The sequence below is a fragment of the Oncorhynchus gorbuscha genome, linkage group LG12, assembly GCF_021184085.1.
Source record: "Oncorhynchus gorbuscha isolate QuinsamMale2020 ecotype Even-year linkage group LG12, OgorEven_v1.0, whole genome shotgun sequence".
Lineage (NCBI taxonomy): Eukaryota > Metazoa > Chordata > Actinopteri > Salmoniformes > Salmonidae > Oncorhynchus > Oncorhynchus gorbuscha.
In genome coordinates, this window is record NC_060184.1 from 70,632,687 (window position 1) to 70,647,029 (window position 14,343).

At 42.7% G+C, this 14,343-nt stretch overlaps 1 protein-coding gene across 5 annotated transcripts in view; it reads right to left on the bottom strand.

The window, feature by feature from the left end:
• Positions 1 to 14,343, bottom strand: part of dpp6a (dipeptidyl-peptidase 6a) — a 345,755-nt gene that overhangs the window by 62,208 nt on the left and 269,204 nt on the right. The window lies entirely within an intron of this gene.

Here is a 14,343-nt window from a genome sequence, read left to right on the forward strand (position 1 = left end):
TGTTAAATGTGGAATTTTCAGTGGGAGGAATGCACTGGGGCTATAGAGGAATGCACTGGGGCTATAGAGGAATGCACTGGGGCTATAGAGGAATGCACTGGGGCTATAGAGGAATGCACTGGGGCTATAGAGGAATGCACTGGGGCTATAGAGGAATGCACTGGGGCTATAGAGGAATGCACTGGGGCTATAGAGGAATGTGTTGGGGCTATAGAGGAATGCACTGGGGCTATAGAGGAATGTGTTGGGGCTATAGAGGAATGCACTGGGGCTATAGAGGAATGCACTGGGGCTATAGAGGAATGTGTTGGGGCTATAGAGGAATGCGTTGGGGCTATAGAGGAATGCACTGGGGCAGGGTAGCCTAGTGGTTAGAGCATTGGACTAGTAACTGAAAGGTTGCAAGTTCAAATCCCCGAGCTGACAAGGTACAAAATCTGTCGTTCTGCCCTTGAACAGGCAGTTAACCCACTGTTCCTAGGCCGTCATTGAAAATAAGAATTTGTTCTTAACTGACTTGCCTGGTTAAATAAAGGTAAAATAAAAAAATAAAAAATATATAGAGGAATGTGTTGGGGCTATAGAGGAATGCGTTGGGGCTATAGAGGAATGCACTGGGGCTATAGAGGAATGCACTGGGGCTATAGAGGAATGCGCTGGGGCTATAGAGGAATGCACTGGGGCTAGAGGAATGTGTTGGGGCTATAGAGGAATGTGCTGGGGCTATAGAGGAATGTGCTGGGGCTATAGAGGAATGTGTTGGGGCTATAAAGGAATGCGTTAGGGCTATAGAGGAATGCACTGGGGCTATAGAGGAATGTGTTGGGGCTATAGAGGAATGCGTTGGGGCTATAGAGGAATGCGTTGGGGCTATAGAGGAATGCGTTGGGGCTATAGAGGAATGCGTTGGGGCTATAGAGGAATGCATTGGGCTATAGAGGAATGCGTTGGGGCTATAGAGGAATGCGTTGGGGCTATAGAGGAAAGCACTGGGGCTATAGAGGAATGCGTTGGGGCTATAGAGGAATGCGTTGGGGCTATAGAGGAATGCGTTGGGGCTATAGAGGAATGCGTTGGGGCTATAGAGGAATGCGCTGGCGCTATAGAGGAATGTGCTGGGGCTATAGAGGAATGCACTGGGGCTAGAGGAATGTGTTGGGGCTATAGAGGAATGTGCTGGGGCTATAGAGGAATGCACTGGGGCTAAAGAGGAATGCGTTGGGGCTATAGAGGAATGCACTGGGGCTAAAGAGGAATGCGTTGGGGCTATAGAGGAATGCGTTGGGGCTATAGAGGAATGCACTGGGGCTATAGAGGAATGTGTTGGGGCTATAGAGGAAAGCACTGGGGCTATAGAGGAAAGCACTGGGGCTAAAGAGGAATGCGTTGGGGCTATAGAGGAATGCGTTGGGGCTATAGAGGAATGCACTGGGGCTATAGAGGAATGTGTTGGGGCTATAGAGGAAAGCACTGGGGCTATAGAGGAAAGCACTGGGGCTATAGAGGAATGCACTGGGGCTATAGAGGAATGCACTGGGGCTATAGAGGAATGCGTTGGGGCTATAGAGGAATGCACTGGGGCTATAGAGGAATGCGTTGGGGCTATAAAGGAATGCACTGGGGCTATAGAGGAATGCGTTGGGGCTATAGAGGAATGTGTTGGGGCTATAGAGGAATGCGTTGGGGCTATAGAGGAATGCGTTGGGGCTATAGAGGAATGCGTTGGGGCTATAGAGGAATGTGTTGGGGCTATAGAGGAATGCACTGGGGCTGTAGAGGAATGCACTGGGGCTATAGAGGAATGTGTTGGGGCTATAGAGGAATGTGCTGGGGCTATAAAGGAATGCGTTAGGGCTATAGAGGAATGTGTTGGGGCTATAGAGGAATGCACTGGGGCTATAGAGGAATGCGTTGGGGCTATAGAGGAATGCGTTGGGGCTATAGAGGAATGCGTTGGGGCTATAGAGGAATGTGTTGGGGCTATAGAGGAATGCACTGGGGCTAAAGAGGAATGCGTTGGGGCTATAGAGGAATGCGTTGGGGCTATAGAGGAATGCACTGGGGCTAAAGAGGAATGCGTTGGGGCTATAGAGGAATGCGTTGGGGCTATAGAGGAATGCACTGGGGCTATAGAGGAATGTGTTGGGGCTATAGAGGAATGCGTTGGGGCTATAGAGGAATGCGTTGGGGCTATAGAGGAATGCGTTGGGGCTATAGAGGAATGCGTTGGGGCTATAGAGGAATGCGTTGGGGCTATAGAGGAATGTGTTGGGGCTATAGAGGAATGCACTGGGGCTATAGAGGAATGTATTGGGGCTATAGAGGAATGTACTGGGGTTATAGAGAATGTACTGGGGCTATAGAGTAGAGCAGGGTTTCCCAAAGTCAGACCCGGGGCCCCCCTGGGTGCACGTTTTGTTTTTTTACCCTAGCACTACACAGCTGATTTAAATATTCAAAGCTTGATGACGAGTTAGTTATTTAAATCAGCTGTGTAGTGCTATGCTATAGTAAAAACATAAAAAAGTGCACCGGGGATGGGGTGGACCGACTTTGTGAAACCCTGTTATAGAGTAATGTACTGGGGCTATAGAGGAATGTACTGGGGCTATAGAGAATGTACTGGGGCTATAGAGTAATGTACTGGGGCTATAGAGTAATGTACTGGGGCTATAGAGAATGTACTGGGGCTATAGAGGAATGTACTGGGGCTATAGAGGAATGTACTGGGGCTATAGAGAATGTACTGGGGCTATAGAGTAATGTACTGGGGCTCTAGAGTAATGTACTGAGGCTATAGAGTAATGTACTGGGGCTATAGAGGAATGTACTGGGGCTATAGAGAATGTACTGGGGCTATAGAGGAATATACTGTTGCTATAGAGAATGTACTGGGGCTATAGAGTAATGTACTGGGGCTATAGAGTAATGTACTGGGGCTATAGAGGATGTACTGGGGCTATAGAGTAATGTACTGGGGCTATAGAGGAATATACTGTTGCTATAGAGTAATGTACTGGGGCTCTAGAGTAATGTACTGGGGCTATAGAGTAATGTACTGGGGCTATAGAGTAATGTATTGGGGCTATAGAGGAATATACTGTTGCTATAGAGAATGTACTGGGGCTATAGAGTAATGTACTGGGGCTCTAGAGTAATGTACTGGGGCTATAGAGTAATGTACTGGGGCTATAGAGAATGTACTGGGGCTATAGAGAATGTACTGGGGCAATATAGGTATGTACTGGGGCTATAGAGAATGTACTAGGGCTATAGAGAATGTACTAGGGCTATAGAGAATGTACTGGGGCTATAGAGGAATGTACTGGGGCTATAGAGTAAAGTGCTGAGGTTATAAAGAATGTACTGGGGCTATAGAGGAATGTACTGGGGTGATAAGTAATCTCTTCATTCAAAGACTCAATCATGGACACTCTTACTGACAGTTGTGGCTGCTTTGTGTGATGTATTGTTGTCTCTACCTTCTTACCCTTTGTGCTGTTGTCTGTGCCCAATAATGTTTGTACCATGTTTTGTGCAGCTACCATGTTGTGTTGCTAACATGTTGTTGTTATGTTGTGTTGCTACCATGCTGTGTTGTCATGTGTTGCTGCTTTGCTATGTTGCTGTCTCTTTATGTAGTGTTGTCTCTCTTGTTGTGTTGTCTCTCTTGTTGTGATTGTAGCTCCCTTCGGTAACCACGAGCACAACCGTTCCTTGATTTTAACTGGCAGCTTTATTCTGTAGTTTTAGTCAGAATTATCACCTTCCGTGAGAACTATAAAGTAAATGAAAAATACAGTTAAGCACACTCTTACAACCTTATCTTAAGAGTGACTTATTAGCTTGGTATAACTCTGAAGTGCTTACATACATAACAGTTTAACCGGCGTTATAACAGGTTCAGATTAACACATGAATAAAGGAACAAATACCTCATTGGCTGCTTATTACAGAAGGGAGGAAATCAAACTTCACACTTATTATTCCTGGCATGAATTCACACTTCATCCTAACATACACTCTTCAACCTTTATGAACTACACCCGATGACATGAAAACTTAGCTAACGCAGCGCAGGATTGCCTTCCCTCCAAAAGTGTGTTGCTACAATACGGATCCTCGTTACAACAGTATTAGCTACATAGTGCCGCTTGTATTATCATTTCTCCCGCACAGCGGACACATAAACAATTCAAACAAAAGACAACGACATAACCTGTAAGTCTAACTGTCAGTTACAGTGATGTGTGTCCTATATTTATTTTTTATCCCAGGCCCCCGTCCCCAAAGGAGGCATTTTGCCTTTTGGTAGGCCGTCATTAAGAATTTGTGCTTAACTGACTTGCCTGGTTAAATAAAGGTTAAATAAAGGTTCAATGAAACATTTTTAAAAAGAGGAGAGTGTGCAAAGCTGTCATCAAGGCAAAGGGTGGATACTTTGAAGAAACTAAAATATATTTGAATTTGTTTAACATTTTTTTGGTTAATACATGATTCCGTATGTGTTATTTCATAGTTTTGATGTCTTCACTATTATTCTACAATGTAGAAAATAATTTACAAAAAGAAAAACCCTTGAATGAGTAGGTGTGTCCAAGCTTGTGACTGGTACTGCATATACAGTATACACACACACACACACACACACACACACACACACACACACACACACACACACACACACACACACACACACACACACACACACACACACACACACACACACACACACACACACACACACACACACACACACACACACACCAGGACATGAACTCTTACATATTGTAAATCTGAAAATATAATCCAGTATTTCAGAACGTGACCTACATCTTGCAGGTCAAGATCAGACTAGGAAGAATTGACATTCGCAATCTCCCCCTATCTGCAAGCTTAACCAATGGCATAACACCTTATTGATATGTAAATTCAACCAACCAATAGAAATACATAATCATTAAATACATATTTCTGCAGTGGCAAGTGGAAACAATCAACAGTTACACCTGCAATCACAAAGACCGTCTCCAGAGTGAGTAAACAATTGCAACAAAGAGATGAAAGTGAATTTAGTTTTCCTATCTTCACAATGACTTTGCCCTTTACCAGACAAGGACGATAAAAGCCTATTTCTGAATGTTGTTTCAGTCAAGAGCCAATAAGGGCCGAGCAAACAGCTCTGGTTTAGAGTGTTAATCGGGGACTACAGATTGTTATGGGGAGCATTCTATATCTGCTGGGATAACTAATTGTCCATCACAATGACATTCATTCATAAAATTATGATTGACAATTCTGGGTTTTTAGATTGCACTGGTCAAATAATGAATGCAAATTATGCAATCAACAGCTCTCCAGTTTACTGGAATATATTAACAGCTTCGTATCAGGAGTAAAGATTAAAATATAGTGCATCCTGATTGCTCATCCTGTCTCACTGAATCTCATCCTGAATCCTAAGTACTCACTTTTTATTTTTCTATCCTTTGAATCAGCACATGTCCAACATATCAATGTAAAGCACTTGAGAGCATCTGGGAAAGAAGTCCATCAATCCATTATATCTTCTAATATGCTATTCCTTTTTCCTGTTTTGTATCCATGTAAAGCTAAAGCTAAGGTAAGCTACTATCATCTTTCCATCTCTTCTCCTCCCCCTTTAGATATGTTATCTCTGAACTTCATCCTAAACATACACTTGGCTGGCCATATTTTTCAACTGTCATTCCGCCTGTCTCTTTCCCTCCCTCAGAGTCCAATCTTTATTCTGTATGTAGTTTGTATTTATCCATTTACCACCCTTCCAGTCATCTGAGATCACTCATTCTTTCCATGCCAACCATGCACCCGAACAGAGCCCATAATTTCAGCCTTCACCCTGTCCTCTTCTCCACCACTCTCCCTCTCTGTCGCCATACAGTCTCCAGTCTTTCTTTTCCTTTCAAAGACACCAGGGCTTCCGCTCAGACCATTGCCATCTATTCATCCCTGTTTCACACCACCAAGGGAATTCTCAGTCTTGCTCTCTGACATTCTCCTTCACTCCATCTTGCCCTCCTTCTCCTTCCACTAGGTCTTCATCAGGGCTCCGTTGACCAGCTCGGCGTTAGCCCAGGGCATTGGCTTCCCCCTGTGATCTTCACCTCTGCTCCTGCAACATGTCTTATTCATTCAGTCTCCTGCTCTGGGCAACCTCCCTCACTCACTACAGATCACAGGAGGACAGTGTGTGTGTGTGTGTGTGTGTGTGTGTGTGTGTGTGTGTGTGTGTGTGTGTGTGTGTGTGTGTGTGTGTGTGTGTGTGTGTGTGTGTGTGTGTGTGTGTGTGTGTGTGTGTGTGTGTGTGTGTGTGTGTGTGTGTGTGTGTGTGTGTGTGTGTGTGTGTGTGTGTGTGTGTGTGTGTGAAAGAGAGAGAGAGAAAGAGAGAAATAAATAAATAATATGTACTGTAAAATTAGTTAAAGTGCCATAGACATTCCCCTTTCCAACAACACATCACTTCAAAGACCAAGTACCTTGTGACTATTCCCACTTAAACTCTAATGGCTTCTATGATCTCACACTAGCACTCTACCATCCCCTCCTCTGAACCCTACAGCTTTCATTTGACTGTATGCTTTGTACCGGTGTGCCTCATTGAGGCTTCAGGCAAGCTGTTCCCTGCACTAACTGAAGATGACAGCTTCATTAGAATGAGAGAATAACATGCATATGCACAGTCAGTGCAGCTCTGGCCACCAGGCTAGCTTCTAGGAAAACAACGTGAAACTTTACTTCCCAATCCATGGACTATTAGTCAAACATATCTACATATTTTATGCATTTGCACCAGTTTTTTTCAGTAAGGGATAAAACACCAAGGACAAAGCTAAAATATAACTCTCTATTCCTCAAATTGTACCTTCTCCTCAACCTCATTTCGCTATTTTTGTTCTGTCGTCCAGGTTTAATTCCCTTAAAAGCAAACCGGTTCAATCTGCAAACACATAGCCAATCTGTCCAAAAAGTGTTTTTGATGGCAAATGATTGCCATCAGAAACACTAGTTTCCCAGGCCCATCTGTCTTGCTGAATATGATGATATTATAGTCACCGCACTTAACCAACCATGTGAAGGACCTTATTCTCTCCCTCTGCTTCCATTTACTTGTCCCATTCTCTCCATTCTTCTCCAGGGAGACGCAGCAGCCCATTCATTTTGTTCAGGCCTCTCAATATTTCCTTTGTAACGCCTGAGTTCTGGCACTATGCCGCAAAACTCATACAATGTACCACTGCTTGCTTGATACTACCTCTGAGTGCCAACACGGAACACGCCACCAAAGAATACTCATACGTTTATCCAAATATATAACCCGATCATTGAGCAGAGAGATGTCTCCCCTTCGATAAAGCTTCCCAGTGGGGCTAAGCTAGTTGACATGGTGACATTAAAACCAGTTTACGACCTGAACAGGTTTGTATCATTAAACGACAGGTGAGCGGAGGCTACAATGTAAAGCTAGGTGTGAAATGTATTTTTCTTTCCTGTTCCAGGTCATCTGTCCTCCTGAAGGCTAAGAGGATGATGGTTAGGCTGCTAAAAAAACGCAGCTGGGAGAGAGTTATAGGGGCCTGTCTGGGACAAAATAAAAGGGTGTCTCTCTCCTTCCACCGTATACAGTCTTAAATCTCCGATGCCCTTTGGATCAGATGGGCTATAAAACTAAATGGGTTTCTAAAACAACTCTAATTAAAAATATTTTCAGAGTGGGGGGAATACTTTCAGGTGGCTTTGTGTGTGGCATGGTGTTTGCCACTCGCGGTTCAATCTTTCCGTTAGCATGTCAGGTCATAGGGTGGTCAAGCAGGAGTAAGCAGCAGGTGACAGAGACATTTATATGGTCTTATGTATGCAGCTTACTTCCCAATCTGGCCCTCATACCATCATGGCCACCTAATCACCCCCAGCTTCCAATTGGCTCATTCATCCCCCTTCTGTAACTATTCCCCAGGTCGTTGCTGTAAATTAGAAAGTTTTACCTGGTAAAATAAGAGTAAAAATTTAAAAAACTGTTTGCTTGTACAATTATGATAGATTTTTTAGAATGGAGGTGTGTGAATAATACTCACGCATGTCTTTGTATACATGGAGGGAAGTTTACTTTCTATTGAGTTCAGTCCTCTTGAGGACGTCTATACATAAACTTTCCCCCATGGCCATGCCTTTATTTCACACTCTACACTGATGGTGCAGATGATTAAGGCAGCCCCCCGCAACTCTCTGATTCAGAGGGATTGGGTGAAATGCGGAAGACACATTTCAGTTGAATGCATTCAATTGTACAATTGACTAGGTATCCCCCTTTCAACCTTATCTCTGAAAGGGGCCATAGACAAGCCTCCCTCATACAACAATACAATTACACAACAGAGAGCTTTGCCATATCTCTATAGTGTATTGCATGAACACATTCCCCAAAGTAGGAGGTGAATAGAAGTGTATGAGCTGCTGATGGCTCCTGTCCGGTGGGCTGGATGGGAGTTTTACGTTGATTTACGGTTATCGGCAACACCAATACATTTTTCACCACTGGCCCATTTGTTGATTCCTATGAGTCCACCGGACGGCATCAAACCGGACCCATAATTGCAACATTAATCCTCCTTACCATGGCTTTCACGTTCTTAAATTAAAAGTATTTTTTTTCTGCCTCAGAGCCACAGAACACAACAAGCAAGAGTACATAACATTTGCATAGGGCAGACTTGAGTAAATTACATTAAACATGAATAGAATGTGGTTTTGGTTTAACAGAAATATTGACTGCAAATACCTGCTGGGAGGGTAAGGTTAATACACGTCGGCATTGTGAGATATGTAAGATTCTTATTCAGGACAGTGAGAATTCATAGGCCTATAAAGACATCTCTAGGGATGTGCTGTGAATTTCATATGGTATAATGCTTAGCCTACTGTATGTTACACTACAACAGACTGCCATTTACTAAAATATCCAGAGTAAAACCAATGATGTGTATATAGATGGGTTCTTTCGATTAAATAGCATTAGCACTACCAAACCATCCTACTGATGTATATTGATCAATATCACTCATTCATAGGTCTCTTACTGTCACAATCATTTAGAGATGGATTGGACCAAGGTGCAGCATGGTCGGCGTACATTTGACTTTTATTTAAATGTCACCGAAAAAAACAACAATACAAACACGACCGTAACGCTACATGCAGTGCAGAAAGCAACTACACACAAACATAGTCAAGATCCCACACACTAAAGGTGGGGGAAAAGGCTGCCTAAGTATGATCCCCAATCAGAGACAACGATAGACAGCTGCCTCTGATTGGGAACCATACCCGGCCAACAAAGTAGATAGAAATAGAAAAACTAGAATGCCCACCCAAATCACACCCTGACCTAACCAAATAGAGAAACAAATGGATCTCAAAGGTAAGGGTGTGACACTTACTGTCACGTTCTGACCTTTATTTCCTTTGTTTTGTCTTTATTTAGTATGGTCAGGGCGTGACTTGTGGTGGGCAATCTATGTTTGTGTTTCTATGTTATTCTATTTCTGTGTTTGGCCTGAAATGTTTGTCAATCAGAGGCAGCTGTTTATTGTTGTCCCTGATTGAGAACCATATTTAGGTAGCCTGGGTTTCACTGTTGGTTTGTGGGTGTTTGTTGCCACATGGTACTGTTTCGGTTTGGTTATTTCACGTTTTTGTATTTCATAGTGTTCAGTGTGTTTCATATTAAAATCGTGATGAACACTAACAATGCGGCATCTTGGTCCGATCCTTACTCCTCTTCAGACGAAGATGAGGAAATCTGCCGTTCCACTTACATGAAACTCTGGCGATGACCCATGCTATCTATCCCTCTTCAAACATCAACTTGATGATTTTGAGTTGCAGCCGGTCCAGAAAGAATGATCATAAACCATTACAGGACTGTGGGGTGTATTCGTGGATGCCAATGAAAGCCAGGCTTCCCCCCCAAAATTTACCAATGCATTTTAAAAACATAGAAAATAATTGATCTCTCTTTGTTTCATAATTTTCCTTCATGAGGCTGAATGTATCTCACCGGAGAAAGCATCTGAGTGAGTGAAACGCGCCCCTCTGTCTCAGTATGACTAGCACGGCCTAAAAGTGCATTGACATTTTTGCCGCCTGTAGCATGGAATTCAATAGCAAGGGAAGCCAACAAGCATTTGGCCTCCCTTGATATTATATTTATTATAATTTTTCGCTGCAACTCACCGCAACTCCCCAATGGGCTCTGGAGAGGCGAAGGTTGAGTCATGCGTCCTCCAAAACATAACACGCCAAACTCCTTAACACCCGCCCACTTAACCCAGAGGCCAACTCTCGCCTGGCACGTAGTCCTATACCCCGTTCAAAGGGTGAATGTCTTGCCCTCCCCTTACATCCACACTGATTGAAGTAGATTTAACAAGTGACATCAATAAGGGATCATAGCTTTCACCTGGTGTTGGCTTTGGGGATGACCAGTGAAATATACCTGCTGGAGCGCGTGCTACGGGTGGTTGTTGTTATGGAGACCAGTGAGCTGAGATAAGGCAGGGCTTTACCTAGCAAAGACTTATAGATGACCTGGAGCCAGTGGGTATGGCGACGAATATGTAGCGAGGACCAGCCAACGAGAGCATACAGGTCGCAGTGGTGGGTAGTATATGGGGCTTTGGTGACAAAACGGATGGCACTGTGATAGAATGCATCCAATTTGCTGAGTAGAGTGTTGGAGGCTATTTTGCAAATGACATCGCCAAAGTCAAGGATCGGTAGGATAGTCAGTTTTACGAGGGTATGGTTGGCAGCATGAGTGAAGGATGCTTTGTTGCGAAATAGGTAGCCGATTCTAGATTTAATTTTCGATTGGAGAAGCTTAGTATGAGTCTGGAAGGAGGATTTACAGTCTATACAGACACCTAGGTATTTATAGTTGTCCACATATTCTAAGTCAGAACCGTCCAGAGTAGTGATGCTAGGCGGGCAGGCTGGTGCCCGCAGCTATCGGTTGAAGAGCATGCATTTCGTTTTACTAGCGTTTAAGAGCAGTTGGTTATAGAGCAAACAATGCAATTATCACAACACATAGGTTGTAATATGGCTTTTTCCCCCTGACTTGGCATCCCCAGGGATTTTACCAACACACTGCTCATTTTTTAAATTGCAGTCTTTTTTTGAAGAGGGGGACTTACCTGAACAGACTATGGTGGCCAAAGGCCAGGTGCATTAATTACTTAATTCCATTCAAAAACATGAGGACTTTTAGACTGACCTGCTAGCTCATTACAATCATACCAGTAATCTGAATTTTATGAATGACTGGCACTCTCTATAAAAATTAAGCTGTAAACACTAGGGGGCACTACTTTACTTGTGGTGCTCCTCTAATGCAAATCACCACCAGGTCAGCCATCAGCTCGGATCAAGGTTAAAATATACTTATCTGGCCAATCATGCATCTGTTTGCTTGATGCCGTTCAGCAAATCACTTCTCCCTACATGTTTAGCATACATCAGCCATCAGGACCGAGGGGGTCAACCAGAGTGTAGGAGTCATTATAGGCGGACACGGAGAGCTGCTTCATTCAGACATACAGCAGCTGCTAGAACTCATGCCATAACATTAACCAGGCTTGAATGTATCATTGTTGGATGAAAAGGATGTTGTTGCTGGGTGCATTTGATTGTGATTTTACATCGGGGTGGGCATACACAGGATATCAATGTTGCCAAATTCTGTGGTCATTGTGACATGACAATAAACATAGGAGTTGGCAAGACAGCACAAACAGATCTGGGACAAGGCCAATGTAGGAGAGTTCCATGGAGGCACACAGTGCTGCAAGGTTCCTGTTATAGATTGTGATGAAACAAGGCCGAAGGGTTATTAAAATCTCAACACCTTCATGAGTCGCTTGTGTTGTATGAATTCAATGATGAGGCGGCAGGTAGCCTAGTGGTTAGATCATTGGACTAGAGACCGAAAGGTTGCAAAATCGAATCCCCGAGCTGACAAGGTAAAAATCAGTAATTTTGCCCCTGAACAAGGCAGTTAACCCACTGTTCCTAGGCCGTCATTAAAAATAAGAATTTGTTCCTAACTGACTTGCCTAGTTAAATAAAGGTACAATTAAATAAAAATGAGCACAGCCTTATACTCCCATAAAAGACCCCAAAAAGGATCTGGACTTATCAATGACAAAATAACATCATCTATTCATAAACAATTATTGAGGTTTCATCACAAATGTTTCCCAGGAAATTGATTTATCGCTTAAGGAAAACAGGGATGGCGAAAATATAAAATTCAGGGAAAATTTAGTTTTACAATAAAAACATCAATTTCAGTCCTGTCCTCGGAAGCCAATAATTGCAAATGTTCCCAACAGTTCTGAAAGCTCGCCGTTCTGCACATCACGAACGCTAAATGAATATGACATACTAACAAAGCACTCTTTCCTTCTATGGCAGCTGCATCTACAGGCTCCCTAAGAAGACTTTCTTCGCAGGCCAAAAACAGCTGCAGTAGAAAGGCATGTCTTTAAGGTCACAACTCATTTCACAGTGGCTGCATACAGCCTGGAAGATGTATGGATGAACATATTAATCAGCTTATCAAAGTGACAGAATGCGTCATTCTATTAAAAAAGGAAAATACTACAGTATTTATTCTTGGTTTCATGCAGTGAGAAAAAATACTTTTAAAGAGGCACCGATGGTCACATCCAGACAATGCATATTACCCCTGTTCTAGTACAGTTTCCTGCAACTCATTTACTTTAATTGTTTTGTTGACTATTTTGTGGGTCATGAGAAACACCAGGAACAAGAGAGTCACTACTGATCAGATATGACTGAATTGGTGAAAGCAGTATGTTTAGAGACCTTGCTTTCAACCATCTAAATGAGTCAGATTAGTAATTATATCAAGGAGGGGAAGGAAGGAATGAAGAAAGGAAGCTCTATAGTACTTGAACAGTCCTTGACGTACTGTACTCTGTGTACTCGCCCATCTGCACCCTCTCTTGGAGAGACTAGTGGCTGGTAGGAGAAGACGGCTTCATTAGGCATAAGTTAAATCAAAACTGCTTCATTAATCCTTTGGCTGTAAAGTACCTCTCGGAGTCAGGCTCTGATCATTTTCAACCCAGCAGTAAGATAATGGGTGTCTAGCCTGTTTCAACAGTTGCAATTTAAGGTTTGTTTTGATTTTATTTTATTTTCCGGGCAACATGTCCAACTAGAATAAATATTTAATTTTGGTGTGATCGATGGTTAGCTTCAAGCACCCTTTCACTGTTTTACACAAGAGGATAGAATTGAGCCAATCCTGTGCCTTCACCCGTTTTAGCAGTTCCCATCATTGTAGTTCCCAAATTGACTGTGTTCTCTTCAATAATTGTGATATTCTCTGGACTGTGTATGTTTAGTACAGTAGTGTACATGCTGGCCCACACCGTGACAGTTCATAATGATGATTGCAGCAATATTAATGCAAAAATATTAGCTGTAGCTCCTCTTATAAAAACAAGATCCAAGGTAACAGGTTATGTGGTTTAGATGTATATTGGATTTGACAGATGATCGCAGCGCACGCCAGCAGGCATGCACACCGTTTCACTTGACATTGATTCAACACACACTCATTACACTGTCATTGCTAACATATACAGTTGAGCTGATTCAATGATGGGCAATGAGATCATTGGTGCAGAAGTTGTTGTTAGTGGAACTAAGTGATCAATCCATGTTATTCACACCATGGTCATAATGATTCTAAATCAATGCTAGCTGGGTAGGAAGCCGAAGTGCCCCATTACATTCAATAGAAAGCAGTGCTGAAAATGTCTTCAAGTTCATGTCTTCAAATGAAAACTTTAGTGTTCCTGCTGTAACTCAGGTTTGTTACCATTACAAAAGAGCTTTATGGATCTTAATTTGATCACCCTGTTTTATTATTATAATTATTATATTTTTTATTTTTATTTAAGCTTTATTTAACTTGGCAAGTAAGTTAAGAACAAATGATTATTTACAATGACGGCCTACACCGGCCAAACCCGGATGCCGCTCGGCCAATTGTGCGCCAACCTATGGGACTCCTAACCACGGCCGGTTGTGACACAGCCTGGATTTTGCAGGAAAACCTTTTTTATTTTAGGTTGAAAAAGGCTTCTGAAATGTGTAATTTCAATTTTGAAAAATGTATGCATTTTCCCTCGTGAAAATAATTATAATCCACGTAATAATTCACATTTCCTGTTGTTGCAGGGTTATTGTAGAAAACTGTCTCAAATTAAA